Here is a 17,090-nt window from a genome sequence, read left to right on the forward strand (position 1 = left end):
ATATCCACATGAGTTAGATGCATTTTTTATTCCAATTTATATTCATTTTATTCACTATAATCTTCATGTGTAATTTTGTTAGATAGTGAATTTCATGTATTTGTATGTCCTACTCAATCAGCCCATGGGAGAGAAGTGAACTTCATTAAGTGACAAGTATTATATAAAATTGTGACACTTATTCATATTTATCATAAGTTAACTCCAAAAGTTAATTTTACCTTATTCAGTTTTCAATGAAAAAATACCTTTTTTATTGTGTATATTTTTGTGTTGCATAATTTTATTTCATCACATTATTATTTTTATATGTTTTGACTTTTTAAATGAAAATGAAATTGTAAAAATTTGAGTGGATACTAATTCACAATTTTTAATTAGTATCAAAGCTAGTTTTCTAGATTACAATTTAACAAATTAGGTAGATCTTGCATTTAAAAACAAGGGATCTAATGTACTTTTAATGATTAGAAAATTCTAAAGAAAGGTATGGATTTATTCAAATAAAAATAAAAAATATAAATTATGATAATTATGAATAGATCAAGAAGGATAATTTTAGTTTTCTCTTAAGGACATGAATACTATAAGGGATAGATGTGAACAATAGAAGTATATAGATTTAATAAATTGAACAAGATTTATGAATTTAATAAGAATTTTTGAAGGATTCCTTGTTGATTTTGTTGTGTAGCCTAGGGTATGAATTACAAGGAGGACTTCCCAATGATGGAAGACTTATCACAACATTTATTGTGATATAGCCTTAAAAAGATATCTAGCTTCTTTTTATGGGTTCTCCTAATAAACATAATGGCATTGACAAGTTTAAAGAAGTAGAACAAACCTCAAAAGAAAAGAGTTTTCATGATGTAGTGGAGGGAAAAGTACTAGTCTCAGATGGCCCACGCTTGTACCAAAAACCCCAAATTATACTCATCCCAACCCTGGATAATAGAATGAGGTAAGATTTCAAATATAGGGCCATTTTTTTATCATGTTGAATATGTCAATGGACATAGCTATTGATTCTAAGAAGAATAGACTTAGGAAATATATGATATCTTTGGTTCCTCAAAATCTTAATGATATTCTCTCTAGGAAACATATGAATGATTGGACTCATAATGTTTAGAATAAAATATTTGGCTTTCAATTCTTGTATTTCAAATTGATTAAAAAAGGCCTATTTTATTTTACTTTAACAACCCTAAGCACTAAAAGGAAGTTGTTGGAAGTTAATATTGGAAAACAAGCTCAAGTATATTTTGTGCACTCTGTTGGACACCACATGTAGTATTCGATGAAATTGTTTCCCTATATTTTCCTATATGGTTAATTATGGGGAAAATACCTCGCTTTTTTCAGAATTTCATCCCATAAGCCATGACCCTATTGGAAATATTATTAGAGTTGATGACACTAATAATATCCTATAACAAATAGATGAATGTGTACTATTAGCCATTAACACGAGAATTGAAATCCCTGAAGAACTTACTTTCAATATGTGGGATCATTTATCCCCCACCATGTTACCTTGATTGAAGGAAACAAATTATTTTTCTAGAATAAGCCTCTTAGAACAAAATATTGCCCTCTAATTAAATCAAAGATAAGCTAGAATATACTGAACATGATCCTAAATCTATACAACCTATTAAAACTAATTGACTTTTTCTTACTTCTAACCAACAATTAAAAGAAGAGCTTTTTTTCATTCATGATATGTTTTTAGAAAATTATAAAAACTACAATTTTTATTATTATCCCTAGCCCCTGTTTATGGATGGCTTTCCAAATATTCAAACCTTCAATATTTGTCTTCATCTGCCTACTTCCAATAAAAATTGCAAGACTGTAAATGCCCAGTAGAGTTCCCTTCAAAAAATTAAGGAGATTGTCTTCCTCTAATAGTAGGTCAAAATTTTTCATATGTGGTAGTCTTAAGTTTAATAGAGATGTTCCCTACACAATGGGTGTGGAGAGTAAAGTGGAAGTTATGACTCCCTACTGATCAAAGCACCCCTAGAGGAAGAAAAAATTATTATAAATCTATAAGATAATAGTTCCTCTAAAGACAATGCTAATAGTTTAGTGGAACTCCAAGATACATGTAAAGGATTTGATAGATTTTCTAATTGTAAATTGGTAGTTATTCCTACCAAATATGGCATTAATCATCGAGATGTGCTCCCACCAATGAATTTCAATTTCTTCCCCTCTAGACCCTCCTCATCGATTGTAGAGGAAATAGAGAACCCATTTTTAGGCACTAATAAGGAAGATAGAAGAATGAGCATAGATGAGATTCCCATTAGAAAAGCAGAAGAGTTTTTTTTCAAATCCCAAAAGAAGAAGAGAAGACCCTGAAAGGAGAGCCTCTCAAAAAAATATGAGGATAAATATGAAGAATGTGAAAACTAGAACAAAATCTTGCTAGGAAGTGAGGGAGACCCTCAGGCTCCATGAACATACCTATGGAGAAAAAGAAGCATAAAAAATAGCTCCATATTTTCCTTACAAACTCTAAATCCCTATAATAGCCTAGTAATGACCCTATAGCATGATGGGGTTGAACTTATATTATTGGAATATAAGGGGATTAGAATCTATAGATAGGAAATATGTCACTAAAATATTTCTTCTTTCAAACAAAAGGAATGATATCCTTATGATACAAGAAGTAAAGGTCATTTGTTTTAGGATAGATGTTCCTCTTAAATACATTTGGAGAGATGAAAAATGATTCACAACCTGTCATGGTAATGGTAAAAAGGTTTAGCCATTATAGTTGGCCCAAATTGGAGCAACAACATTCTAGATTGGGGAGCCTCACCTTCTAATAGGGTTTTATGGATTAAATGTTGAGATAATGGAAAATAATTTGGTATCTACAATATTTATGCCCTCGGTCAGTATAAAGATATGATTGAGCTCTAGAGTTGGCCTATTGAACTACCTAGTTACCTTGGATCTTGGGAGGATATTTTGAAATGGTGATAGAATCATGTAACAAAATGAGAGGTAACAAGTATGAATGGGAATGTAGTGACAACTTTTATTGGCACAAGATGCTCAAAATTTTGAGAATAAATGATCCTCTAGAGGGATTTAAAGAAAATCATAAGGGTACTTGGTTCCCTTGGTCTAACCTATAGAATGGTGGGATAAGGATATTCAAATACTAACCAACTTTAGGATTGAACCGGGACATCATGATGCCCCAATCATATTGATATCTTAATCTTTGTCAAATCATAACCCTATTCTTTCTTTTATCTCTTTTGTAGGGAATATATAAAAAATCTACAGTAAAGTGATAGCTTCTTCCTTAATACCTCCCTTTTGGAAGATGATGATGTAGAAGTTGCAGTGAATATTGTTAGATGGTTTAATAATAACATAGGAGCTAAAGGATCTTCAATTGATTCATGGAATTATAAAGTTAAAAATTGCATAAATTTTCTTTAGAAAATTGGTAGGAAAAAAGCCATGGATAGGAGAAAGGGAGAATAGGATCTGCAAAATGAGCTCCTTCAAGTAGAAAGTGTTATCTAAAAGAATCCATAATGTTGAAGAGTGAATGAAAGAGTTGTTATTGAAATAGATGTTTGAAGAAGAATCTAACACCATCAATTTCAATTAGTTATGACCAAATAAAGGCTCAATTAGATTAGTATGGGGGATAGAGGATCAAAATATTTCTTCAACATGCTCAATTCAAAATATGCTAGAGTAAAGATTGACTCAATTAGATAAGATAACAATGACCGCCCATACTAGGAGGAAATCATCCATGTCATTGCAAGCTTCTACTTTCTACCTTAGAAGATGTTGGGGATAATATGGAAAATGCTAGAATTAAAATAGTTGGACTTGTTTCAAAGAAACTAAAACCTTTAGATATCCTAGAGTTGGATAAAGAAATCTTAAAAATAGAAATCCTTCAATTTGTACAAAGTATCAACAATGATAACACTCCATATCCTAATGGCATGCCTATCAGATTTTCTAAGAAAAGTAGCAAATGGATTGGTAAGGAGCTATTAAGGGTATATAATGAAGCATTCACAGCAGGGCCACTAGGAAAAAATATTAATGCTAGAGTTATCAAATTAATTCCTAAAGATGGAGATAGTAAGCTGATAAAGAAAAGGATACCAATAATTCTCCTAAATGTATTATACAAAATTCTTCCTAAAATTCTAGCATCCGAGTTGGAAGATATACTACCAAAAAGTAGTAGAAAGACTCAAACTAGATTTTTCAAAAGTACGTATATACTAGAAAACATTTTAACTTATTAGGAAGCACTAGATTGGGCAAAGAAGTCTAACCAACAATCTAGTATGTTGTTACTAGACTATGAGAGAACCTATGACATAATAGAGTGGGGATTTAAATTTAAAATGATGATGAAGAAACTCAAATTTCCATAGTTCTATTGCAATATGATAAAAACCTTGCTCAAAGAGGAAAATTCTAGTGTTGAAATTTATGAGAGAAGGTCTAAACCATTTTCCTTAACCAGGTCCATTAGGAAAGGCTTCTCACTAGCACGTGCATATTTTGTAATAGCTGTTGATCCTCTTTTAGATACATGCTTAAAAATAATATCATTTCACCAAGTTTGAGAGGTATCACCCTCCCTAATGGAGTAGAAATATCTAATGTAAAATTTGGAGATGACATGACCATTAACATAATCATAAAGGAAAATAATGTTCAAAACATAATGGTGAAATTGGATTTATTTTGTATAGCCTCTAGAAGTAAGATATCACTATCAAAATATATTATGCTAAGATGGAAAGAGGCTCCCCCATCATGGTCTTCTCAATATGGATTTGATTATGGATGACCTAGTCATATTCTATGATACATAGAAATCCCATTTTTAGTGTGCCTAAACCATGGAGAAATGTAGAGCTAGGTTAAAAAATAACTTGATGAAAAGTTCAGCAAATTCAATGTTAGGTATCTTTCTTTGGAAGGTATGGTCCAATTTTTCAAAGAAAATCTATCCTCGTACACTATCTATAATGATTTCACATTATTGTTTAACAAAATTCAGATCAACTACTATCAAAAGTTGATAAGTGATTTTTTGTGGTTAGATAGAAAAGGTAATAAGAAAACACATGCACCATGGTTAGATGGAAATGGTGAACTATGAACAAAGCACTGAGATGTTTGGGTCTTAAAAAGCTCTAAATACAAGGCATATCACTAATAGTAAAGTGGATTTCTAGGGCCATACAAGTAAATGAACATTATTAGGTGTTGATAAGGGAAACATCTATTTGGTGGAATCTAAAATATGGAGAAAACCCCCTATCTAAAAGAAAGGTAGAAATATCAGTTGGGATAGCCTATGCTCCAAATATGATATGCCTACTACTCATAAGAAAACTTATGCAATGATGGACACTACTTGTAGACCCTTGCTTCTCCCTATATCCATCTCTATTGCAAAGGACAGATAATCAAATTTATCTTAGAGGGATGACACTCTTTTACCACATACTAAACCCAAGCTTATTCACAACCTATTGCCCTCTAGCTTTGTTATAATTGATCATCTTAATTTAGCTTGGAAATAATCTCTTGAACCTAAAGAGTGGGAAACCATTCTCTTGGTCTTATAGCATAGAATAGTAGAACACAAAGAGATATACTTCTTTTGGAACCTCCTCTTGAACATGTTATCTATTATTAAACATAAAAGAGACATTAATATTTTGTGGTGTTTCAAGAAGACTTACTTTCTTTGAGTGTACCTTTTATAAAGAAGTTTGGGCCTTATTTGGTTTTCACCTTGATCAAAACTTTAATATACATAATGTTATATTAGGAAAGATCTTGATCACCAAGAATAGTTTTAATATTTGTTTATTTGTACTTATAGGTGAAATTTTATGCCTTTTGTGGGAAAAAAAAGAAACAAATGATAACCTTTTTTCTAGTATTCCTAGAAATATTATTAGGTCTCTCTAGAGACTCATTTACTATAACATATCCATGAAGGTGACTCTAGTTCTAAGGAATGAGGAGAAAAAGTTCAAATAATTATTGAAGGATGATCATGCTACTATGTTGGAGAAAGTGGACACATTCAACTACATATCAGAGACAAACCGTGCAGTACCCTCCCCCTTTGAGAAAGCATTGAAAGAAAATAGACATTTAACACATAGAAATAGAAGGCATCATGTTACTATGACTCCACTAGCCATTATGCCACCTCTGATAGAAACTACATTACACGTGGACCCCCAAGACTGGTATATTGTAGTTTCTAGAGATGTTGTACTAGATTAAATATAATTATCGTTATGATTCTAAGGGAGAAAGATTATAATGATTGTACTTTTGAAAATTTTGTATGCTATAAATAACATGAGAAATAGATAAGTTTCTTTGATATAGACATGTGATTTAGATTGACACTTGAGAAGTGGATCATAAATAGTAAAGGTTGTAGTGCTATAACTTTTTGGTAATACATTATACTCAATAGAAAAAAAAGAGGTCAAATGATTTTTTGGATAATAAGATTCACTAAAAACATGATAACTATACTATTCTTGAGGAATAAATTATTTCCTTGGGGTAGTAATTAAAATAGATAAAAAGTTAAATGAATAAATTTAAAAGTAGTGTGAATATGCTTCATTATTTGAATGATTCTAAGAACAATTCTAAGGATAAAAGTGGTCCTTTTTTAACAAGGGGAAAGGTCTAAAAGATTATATTAAAAAATAAGAATGAATAGAAAGGAAAAGGGGCACATAATGAAACTAAAAAGAAAGAAGAAAGAATGAATTCAAACTTCTGAAGAACCAAAAGAACACATTTAGGAAGTTTACTCAAAAGTGATTTACTTTAACTCGATTATTTTAATATTTCATTTCTAAGTATTATTCTTTCAATGAGGTTTGATCGTAAGGATACTACCTATAAATCTACACAAGGAGAATTGGTTGTTGTTTGTAATAGAAAATTAGCTGTAATAATTATAATAAATAAAAAAAATAGTGCAAGTTTACATAAGTGCAAAATTGTTAGACAATTTTTCTCAAAAAAAAGAGATTATTGGTAATCAACAAATGAATGAGACAAATAATATTATTCAAAATAAGGGAAAAGTCTAGATGAATGATGAACCTATACCAAATAGTGAGATTGATAATACAAGGAGAAGAAAAGGTAAAAAGTGAGATGAAGAATGGATCTATGTGTGTACTTCATATAGATGGATCCTCTTAAAACTAAGAACGATAATATTTAAATGGACTAGTAATTTTATCATGATTGGAAAATGATATTATGACAATTTCTAAAATTTTTAATGAAAACTTTTATACTATGGGAGATTGATGAAGGATCTAAATTCACAAAGACATCATAGAGTTTCTTATTTAATAAATTTACCTAATGATTATCTATTTATTAAGTATAGATAGATAAGAAAAGTATGTAATATTTATTTATCTTTTACACTATTAAATTTAATTTGGAAGAAAATAAAATTAGAGAAGATATATGAAGATGAAAGAGTTGGAAATTTTGAGCTATCCATCTACTATATGCTAGAAATATATTAAAAAACTAAGCCATGGTCCCTGAAGTTATTTGTGTGAATTTTGTCTCATTTTATTGATGTTTCTAAGAAGCATGAAACAAGTTCAAGAAACATCATTATATTTCTAACATGGCTCAAAAGGTTGAACCAATTACTCACATTGTAATCAATATTACATGTACAAATTGCATATGTAAGTATATTCATGTGGTTCTGATTGATTTTAATCACATCAATATGGAAGATTAAAGAGGAGATATGGTATTATATGGTAATTTGTTTCTCAAGCTTAAGTATGAAAGTACATAGGACAATATTTGGATGTGTGAAAATTTGCCTCTAACTCTAACTTCAAAATTTTTGGTGTGGTACTTCAATCACATGTTTTATCAAATATTTCCTATAATATTATCTAGTTTAAGAGGTTTTTGGATACTTAGCAATAAAATACTAGTTCACCTCATCACAAAACACCTTATCACAAATACCTTATCACTAATATATCGCTTGAATATAATTTTTATAAAATTTTAATTTTGTAGGATTACTTAGGATAGTGCATTACATATTAATTTTCATATTATACAAGTAAGAGTTTGCATCTTATTCTTCTACATAATGTAGGATAAATTCCACTTTAGGTGGTGGTAGTTGTTATGGCATTCCAATTTATGTGTATGATCCATCTTTAGTGAGATTATTACCATGATTTAGTTACAAAATGGAGGGTAATCCACCTTTTTGTGGGCATGTGACCCCACCTTGTCTGGGGGATAATTTATCTCTTTCTTATTCAATCATCACGCCTTGTCTATATATACATGCATGTCTACATTGTACTTTTAAATATTTAATATATTTTCTCAAATTCTCTATGCATAAAGTAGGTCTGTGTGACCTTTTCTTGTTTAAGAGTAGCTAACACAACATATAATTTTGATGCAGCTAGGCATTTAAGATGCCTATGCATCATTGTCACATCCTTGAGAAAAATCTAATTTTAGAAATTAGATTCTTTATTTTTTATGATTATTAGTTTTATAATTACAATTCTCAATTTTGACATATTATCTCTTTCTCTTAACTTAAATAATAAAAAATTGAAATTTAAAACCTATCTAAGATTTTCACTAGCATTAGCATTAGAAACATATATTAACATTTTAAAATAAAATACAAACCAACCAACACACAATTTTATTCATATATTCACCAACACATGACCAACTTAACCTCCTTGATCTCCCCAACTTGGTTAATATTATGAGAAAAGAATATGTTTAGAATAAGGTTGAGTCCTCCTCATTTTTTATTTATAGTAAACCATGACTTCTCTGTACTTTTATGGATGTTATATGTAGGCCAGGGTCTTGGATTACTTGTATCAACTATCTAATATCACCGGAGTTTTTCTTTTGAACCAGTTATTATTAATATAAATATAATGTTTCACCAGAAAAAATTCAAATATTTAAAAAAAAACTGAATTATACATAGATATAATATATATGACTACTTTCTAAATTCAATAATTTTTATAGTATTTATTTTATAGCAATTAAATTATAATTATAATTATAACAATTTGTATAAACATTATATTTATTACTAGGTTCTGAATAGATTGGGGACCTGAAAAAAAGTGTGAATTGAAAACTCGCACAGCTTTTTCTAAAACCTCTTTTCAATATAATCTCAGTTTTTAAAAACGAAATCGAATGGCAAACATGAAACAAATCCGTTTATTCTCGGATTCTCAAGTGATACTTTCTGCTCTATTACTTTTCAAATTAGGCATTTATCTTATAACATTAAAAAGGCCGAAGAGTCTTCTGCTTGGTCTATCTCATTCAAGGACACTGTGAAAATCAGTCGATATCTGATCATATACTAAATTAGAGTGAAATCTGTAGTTCGTGAATATTGCAAGCAATTAAGCATCATATTTTAGGTCAAGTGAATTTATAAAACCTAATAAAATATCATTATCAGACAATACAAACCAGAATAATATCATTATCACACTTCGAAATCTGCAGACTACTTGAGACCTAACATGAGGTCAAAGAATTAACCTAAAGTCTTAGAGGGGCTATCCAGATTTCTTTAGATTCCAGTTTCAAAATCCAGTTATAAATAAAATAAGATGGGCTTTAACAGTAAGGTCGAACAGACAACGAATTAAAGAACAACTACAATTTTTATTCCTGCCAATAACTTTTCTACCTCGTATTATCATCTGTTATGAACAAAAACAAAAAAAGAATTACAGAACATAAATCGTAAGTACTACTTCAGAAACAATCTGTTTTATTCTTTTCTCCACCACCCAAATGAATCATACTTCAATTCAAGTAGTTGAGATAGGATTTCAAGGCTTGTAGATATGTACTAACCAGGGATTTTAAAGCTTTCAGTCTTCTTGAGTCCTCTCCTTCAGCTCCTCAGCCGAATTCCATTCATTGATGTTGTGCCAAAGACATTAGAGCTTTCTAAACTAATCTTTATAAGGTAATTTAAGCTCTATCCACTGAAGCAAAGTAGTGTAATGGTGTGAGGATATATAGATAAAGTAGCAGGTAAAAGTGGACCAAGGGTTTGGTTAAATTATGGACTTGACTTGTAGTTAGGACAAATAGCAGGAACGAAAAGCCCACTTTCCAAACTGTCAAACGTTAATATTGGTTTAATTAATGCCACCATCCAATCAGAATAATAGTATTAATGTTTTTACAGTGGTTTGAAATAATACATGACGTAGATGAGATGCTGATCCATTCCAAGATGAACATGAAAGAGTTATCCATTTTTGAATGATTTTTGCAACGTCCGCAGTTGGTTTAGAAAGTAAGTTCGGTGGGCCTTCTTGGGTGGAAGCTTTTTGTTTCTTCTGAGGACATTTGACAAACATCAGTTTTGATTTGAGGATTGTTACGGAAATGTAGGGTCTTATAAATATTTTATTTTAGAATCACCCTTATTTTCGTGGGTTTATAATTTCTAAGATGGGAATCTATATCATAGAGAGTAGTTTACTACAGTCTTTGAACAGTTTCAAATTAAAAAGGGTTGAGGTTTTGGATGGACAAGGATGATAAAATATTTTAAGGAGTTTGAGATTTATATGATCTGTATTTGTAAGATATATTGATGCAAGAGTTCTTGGGAATAAAGATGTATTTGTTCTTATCTAAACTTAAAAGCCCACTTGTTATACAAACTATCAAATTCAAATGGTACACAATACTAGTTATGATGAAGAGATAGAGGTTTATTTCTATAGAAAAAATTAAAATAATGCAATGGATAAAAAAATATTGGCATTAAAAATAATAATGAAAATTGCAACTTTCAAAAAAGAGAAATATTATTCATCAGCTGAAATTATATAATTAAAATGCTCAAAATTCCATGTCCATGCTCTATACTTGTATATTTTGATTCTAATTTAATTAAATTTTTTGAAATAAAAAATCATTAAAAAAGAAGATGATCTTTCACAAATTTGACTTATAATAGCCCGCATCCTAATCTCTATTGTCACTAATTTGAATGATGTAAGATTAATCATTATAAATATTAACCATGAGGCATATACATGTAATTGATCTAGGACATTTCTATATTCCTTGATCTAACCTTTCATACTTAATATTTACTTTTGTAACCAAGATTTTATTAGATATTTATCCAAAGTTAGATAGTACAAATAACATGGATGAGGCTTGAGAGCTTCATTTGTCTTATTTTTCACATATTTGTTACCTTCAAAATAGGATTGGTAGCTTCTTCCTCATAAGTTTCCAACTAGACAAGTGGGTATCTCTAAAATTACCACCAAAATTTCATGCATCTTCTCATATTTCTAACCATATAAGCTTCAAATATTTGGAAAACATTAACATGTTGAAATTTATTTTTTCTTCTAATGCCTCAAAAGGCCTCAATATACATATTATTTTTATACACTTCAACATATACACTTTTTTTAAAAATTACACTTTTAAATATTTTGATTCAAGTTATCCCTACCACATGCATAGGTAGCAATTTTTGAGGATGTGGTAATTTCAAAAAACCATAAGAACAAGTACTCACAAGAAAATTATGAAAAAATGAGCAACTTCTAGATCTCACTCTCACCTACCATTATACCAAATGGACTTTTGCAATACTAAATCAAAATATGTATTTTGTTGGAAATAACTATGCTATGTTTTTCTTAAAAATTCAGGAATAAATTATCATGCATCTAGGTTTTGACCCTCTTAATCCCATCTATTTTTGAAAAAAAATATTAGTATATAACAAGATTCACAATAACATAATTTTTATTCTTTACACATCTTATAGTTTTTGAGTGAAAGACCCTTGAATTTCTCTTTGAAGTTCAATTTACTCAGTTTCAAACAAAAAGTTTCTATTTACACCCCGTTTTGCATATCATCTTAATGTACTTACCTAGCTACATGGTCTTTCCAAGGACTCAAATAAGACTTATAATTACAATTATATCTAAGTTTTCTAGTTTTAGTGCTTTCCTCAAATAACAGTCTATTTTGTTTTTATGATAGTTTTATACTTTGGCTCATTATTTCAGCTTTCATAATATAGCTTTTCTTGAACTACTAGAACTTCAAAGAGTAGGAAACTCTATTATTTTTATTAGTAGTCTAATACACATAAAATATTTAAGATGTACTCTGATGCTAAACTATGATATTATTATATGGATAGTAGTTGTGATAGTTTTCTCTTTGAAGTTGACTGTTACAATTTTGGATTAATTTTGTTTGTTAAGGGTTTCGGCTTGCTCATTGAGTAATGACCTTAGGTAGGAGTTTTAATATTTTTTATTAGTTTCTAATTTGTTGTAATAGGATCAAGGACCTCTCCCTACTAACGTAATAAATAAATAAATCATTTTATGTGGGTTGATCAACATATATTCTGATTGAAATTTTATTTTTGTAACTTGAGCTTAGAGGCTCATGCATTGGGCCTTGGATATCCAAATTTATGACATTTTTGTTTCTTATATTTGTTTACCATATGTTGGTGTGACATTTTTCTTTCTTAACTCTGTTTTACTATAGTTTTAGTTCCCAAATTAAAATTCATTGATAACTCTAACTTTTAAAATTTTAAAATTAAAATTTCAAATATCTACATGTTTATAAGACTACTCTATGTGAATATGTTTTCAACACTTATTTAATTGTCAAGAAAAGTATGAGACTATTAAGAAAGAACATAAATGTATAAACTATTTTACTAAACATACATTAAAAATATGTGTTATTGAAATTAAAAATGCATAAAGTCAAGAACCCATAGAAATATATCAAGCATTAGTTTTGCATGGAGAGATAATTTCCCAAATGCATTCATCTGTTTATTAAAATATAGTTTTTGTTGTAAAAATTTATAACTCCTTATTAGTCTTATAATGGAGTTAACAATGGAGAAGTAAATAAAACATGAAGTGCCTATTAATACTCATAAATAAGAATAGAATAATTAATAAACTAATGTCTTCGTCCAATGCCAATAAACCAAAATTTATCATCTCATCCCTCATGCTTACAAAACATGACCTCCTAGACTCCAAATTAATTCATAAATGTTTTATAATATAATGGAATTAAACCCCCTATGACATGAATTTTTATGTACAAAAGATGTCATATTATATGTTTATTTGGGAGTTATAAGATTTTTTCTACAAGCTTCAATATTTTAGAATGAAATTAGGCATCCAAAGTTTGAAGAGAACTAAAATAAATCACAATAATATAAAGAAATGATACTCTAATCCTATAGATGTCCCATCTTAAGAAAAACCTTGTGGTCCTATAGGAAATATCAAACACATCACTAAGGATAATTCAGCCCCCTATTTTTCCTCATGGATATGAAATTAATGAAGAGGACTCTTGATTATGTACCCTAAGTGGAGTACATTCTTATCTTCCTAACCCATTTTTCTTCTATGAAATATAAATGTGAAGGGGGAGTCCACTAATTCCTTAAAGTTTAAAAAGGTTAATGAAATTAAAAAGGCTCCAATTTATCTTATTTAGTGATTTGGGGAAAAAGAAAGACCATTGTCCTCTAAATTAAGAATCCTAAATGGAGATATTTATTGTAAATTACAATGAGAATATTAATGTGGCAGGAGACAAGGATGACATTACATGTTTAGGAATGGGCCTAAAACTAAATTTAGTTTTACAAATAAATCATTGTTAAAATAAAGAAATTTATCCTCACTAATATGGAAAAAAGGTCCTTTGCCACTAGAATAGGGGACATTTTAGTGGTGACTAAGGATGTGAAAAGCAAACCAAATAATCTTTTCATATGGATATTACCAATAATTAAATTTATTAAGGATGGGGTTAATACCTTGGATGCTAGTGAGTTTGGCATAGAATAACTTAACAGAAACCCTTCTCTAGGCAAGTCTAATAAAATTATTTCTCCTATCATAAAATTGGCCATGGATGTAAAAGAAATAAACATGGATCATGACAAAAATGATAAGCCTTCTAAAAGAAATAATTCAAACGGTACACGATAATCTTAGGATATTCATTGCTAAGACTAGAATGAACATAAAGAATACTATTGACGATCTCAAAAAATCAAAGAGAAGAAATTTCCTCCCAAAAACATGGAAGAAAAATGGAACAATGTGTTTGTGCATTATAATGACATAAATAAAATACTAATTCTCTTCCTCTCAAAAAAATGCATAGACATGACAAAGGTAAGATTGATCAAGTCCATATTGTCCATAATTTTATGAACATCAATAAAAAAATGGCTTTAAATAATCTTTTAATACTTTGAAATCATTTGACATTTTTTATTACATTTTATTTTTTGCATTAGCTATCTATTGGTTTGTGTCTAGTTTTCCCTTATGTTGGTTTTTATTCTTTATAATGAATCTTTGGGTGCCCTCAAAAGTAATTTTATTCTAATCCAAAATAATTTTGCAAATATTAACAAGCTGTACTAAATTATAATAAATAAATAAAATATTTACACCTTCTACTATGTTATTTATGAATTAGCCACCTCTCGCAAAATCATAAATAGTTAGATACTTTCCACTACATGGAAAATGTTCATATAGGATAATGCAATGTTCATATAGGATAATACAAAGAAAAAAAATCTCAATTTTTTTTTTTTTTTTTTTTTAAATCCTTCAACATAACTCCTATTCCCCCTTTCATGTTTGTGGAATCAAATGAATAAAAAGAATAAAAAAAATTGTATTCAAGTATTAAAATCAAGTTACATAATCATGTACTTGTAAGGATCTTAATATATATAATCCTAACATTGTCAAAATTTATAGCCATATTGCAATAAATTAAGAGGGAATAAACTAATTTGAGTGGACAATTCTATCTCAGTCTAATAAATTTATTGATAGGTGATTAAAAAAAATGGAAGTTAACATTCTATAAGACCTTACCACTTAATTGAAATAAGATTCATTTAATATTAATCTTTTTGATATTCTTGGATATCTTTTCTTTCTACTTTTCTTTCTTATAATTGATATTTTGTTAGATTATTTTTGTAATAATGCATAGGTAATTTCAAAAAATTAATTAATCTTAATAAAGAGAAATAAATTTCTACGTTTTACCACCTCTTCAATAGAACCAAAATATTATACTCATAGTACATTTTATTATTAATATAACCCTCCTTTATAATTCTTCATTATTGGTATAACCCTCCTCATAATTTTTCATCCATGCAAAAGATAAGGAGCAATACAGCATTGAATACATCAAGTTACTAATAAAGCTTACATAAGAAACATCAAAAAATCATAAATATTATTAACTATCCTTGTGTGCGATTTTTAAATTTAAAATTATCAATTTTAACATTTACCTTTATTTGAAGTAAGTCAATCGTGCCCGGGGTGTTTTTCCTTTTTTTGGCTAGGTGGCCACGTTTTTGCACACCATTTTGGTACACTTACCCAGCTACTATTATGAGTTTATCTTGTAGCACATTTGATTGTTCTCTTATTAATTTGATTACATATATATTTATAATACAAATAGTTATGTAATGAGTTATCAAGGTAATGTTGTCAATGTGTAATGAGGAAATCATCACCACAAATAATATATAAATTCAATATAATGATAAAAATATACCTTTATTAAATATTCATAGAAAATATTTCCATGTGTTCATATCAACACCATTTAATTGAAATATTTAAATGGAGATTAGAGAGGGAGCGAGAGGGAGAGTGGGTGTTAGGGTTTTTTGGAGATAAAAGAGAGGAAGATGACAATGATAGAGATGGAGTTCAAATTTGAGGGTTTTTTCTATAATCTAGCATTAGGGGCTTCTTTTCCTCTCCTTTATTTTAATTTTTTTTCATTCAAGACCATTTATTGATGATGGACATTGTTTTCCTTATCTATTTTGACCTTCTCTATAGTGGCTTATTCTTGGGCCATTGTTTGGTCCCTATCTTCCAACACTTCTAGGTTGAAGTATTTGGTAAAGAGATACTTTTTTTAGATCCTTCGTTTATGGTTATTTATATTTTTATAGAGAGAATTCCCTTCCTTTTCTACTTCTAGGATTTGATTATTTTCTATGTATCATTCATGCATTAAGATTTCTTTTCTTTTCTTGGGACCAGTCTCTACTTCAATTGGCTAAAGGAGTTCCTTAGGTCTCTATTTTGGCTTTTCTCTTGCATCAGTTTTCTCTTGGGGGAGGTTCCTTCTTATCTATCTTGGGTTATGTGATGTTCAATGGTTTTATTATTCTCCAATTTTTTAGTAAGTTTCTCTTCTTTTCTATGTTGGAGGCTTTTTTTTCCTGCTACTGTACATTTTGTGTATAAGGAAGACAATTTTGTGCAGAGGGAGGGGGATTTGTTTTCCTCTTCTTTACTTCTCTTTGTATGATTTTGGAGGTTCTTAGTCTATGTTTATTTTGGTTTGAGGTGTCTTCATTTCATATCTCATTGCCCATCTCACTTCAAAGGTTCTTTGTTCCCCTAAGAAATTCTCTCTACTAGTGAGTGCTAATAGTTGTGGAGGTATCTTTCCTCCTCTCCTCTTAAAAGGCCCCTTCTCTTCTCTACACTTTTCTAGAGGGGTTTTTGGTGTAGTTTTGTTAGGTTTGTTATGTCAATTAGCACTTGGCTACCACTCTCAATTGTTTTCTTTGAGAGTTGAGGTTTTTTATTTCCCTCTCATAGTGGGATTTAGTAGTGCAATAGTGTTGGGTAGTCTAATGACCTTTTCTAATGGGTATGTTATGACTCTTCTAGATCCTTCACCATATGACTCTTATAAAGGTGGAATTGGACCTTTTTGAGGTGGGTTCTCTTCTGCTATTTTTGACATATGTTATAGGTGATGATTGTTTCTTTCTCTTTTCTAGTGGATTATCTTATTGAAGTGGTTGACTTCCTGCAAATAGTATCTTGTGAAGGGAC

General features: G+C 29.5%; 2 long non-coding RNA genes across 7 annotated transcripts in view; one reads left to right on the forward strand and one right to left on the reverse strand.

The window, feature by feature from the left end:
- LOC149542027 (uncharacterized) overlaps positions 1 to 10,219 on the reverse strand; it is a 110,056-nt gene extending 99,837 nt beyond the window's left edge. The window contains exon 1 of the long non-coding RNA XR_016355420.1: positions 9,985 to 10,219. This is a non-coding gene — a long non-coding RNA (uncharacterized LOC149542027). The remainder of the gene's footprint in view (positions 1 to 9,984) is intronic.
- The window catches only part of LOC149542026 (uncharacterized), a 269,466-nt gene that overhangs the window by 133,837 nt on the left and 118,539 nt on the right, over positions 1 to 17,090 (forward strand). Inside the window, exon 3 of one of the 6 annotated variants that reach the window (XR_016355414.1) lies at positions 6,031 to 6,408. The exons of 3 other annotated variants lie outside the window; for them this stretch is intronic. This is a non-coding gene — a long non-coding RNA (uncharacterized LOC149542026). Of the gene's footprint in view, positions 1 to 694; positions 1,157 to 6,030; positions 6,409 to 17,090 lie in introns of those variants that run through there. 2 more of the 6 variants (XR_016355416.1, XR_016355415.1) reach the window with 2 other exon arrangements.

This window comes from Cupressus sempervirens, chromosome 8 (assembly GCF_028749045.1).
Source record: "Cupressus sempervirens isolate cs-2001-9-10 chromosome 8, ASM2874904v1, whole genome shotgun sequence".
Lineage (NCBI taxonomy): Eukaryota > Viridiplantae > Streptophyta > Pinopsida > Cupressales > Cupressaceae > Cupressus > Cupressus sempervirens.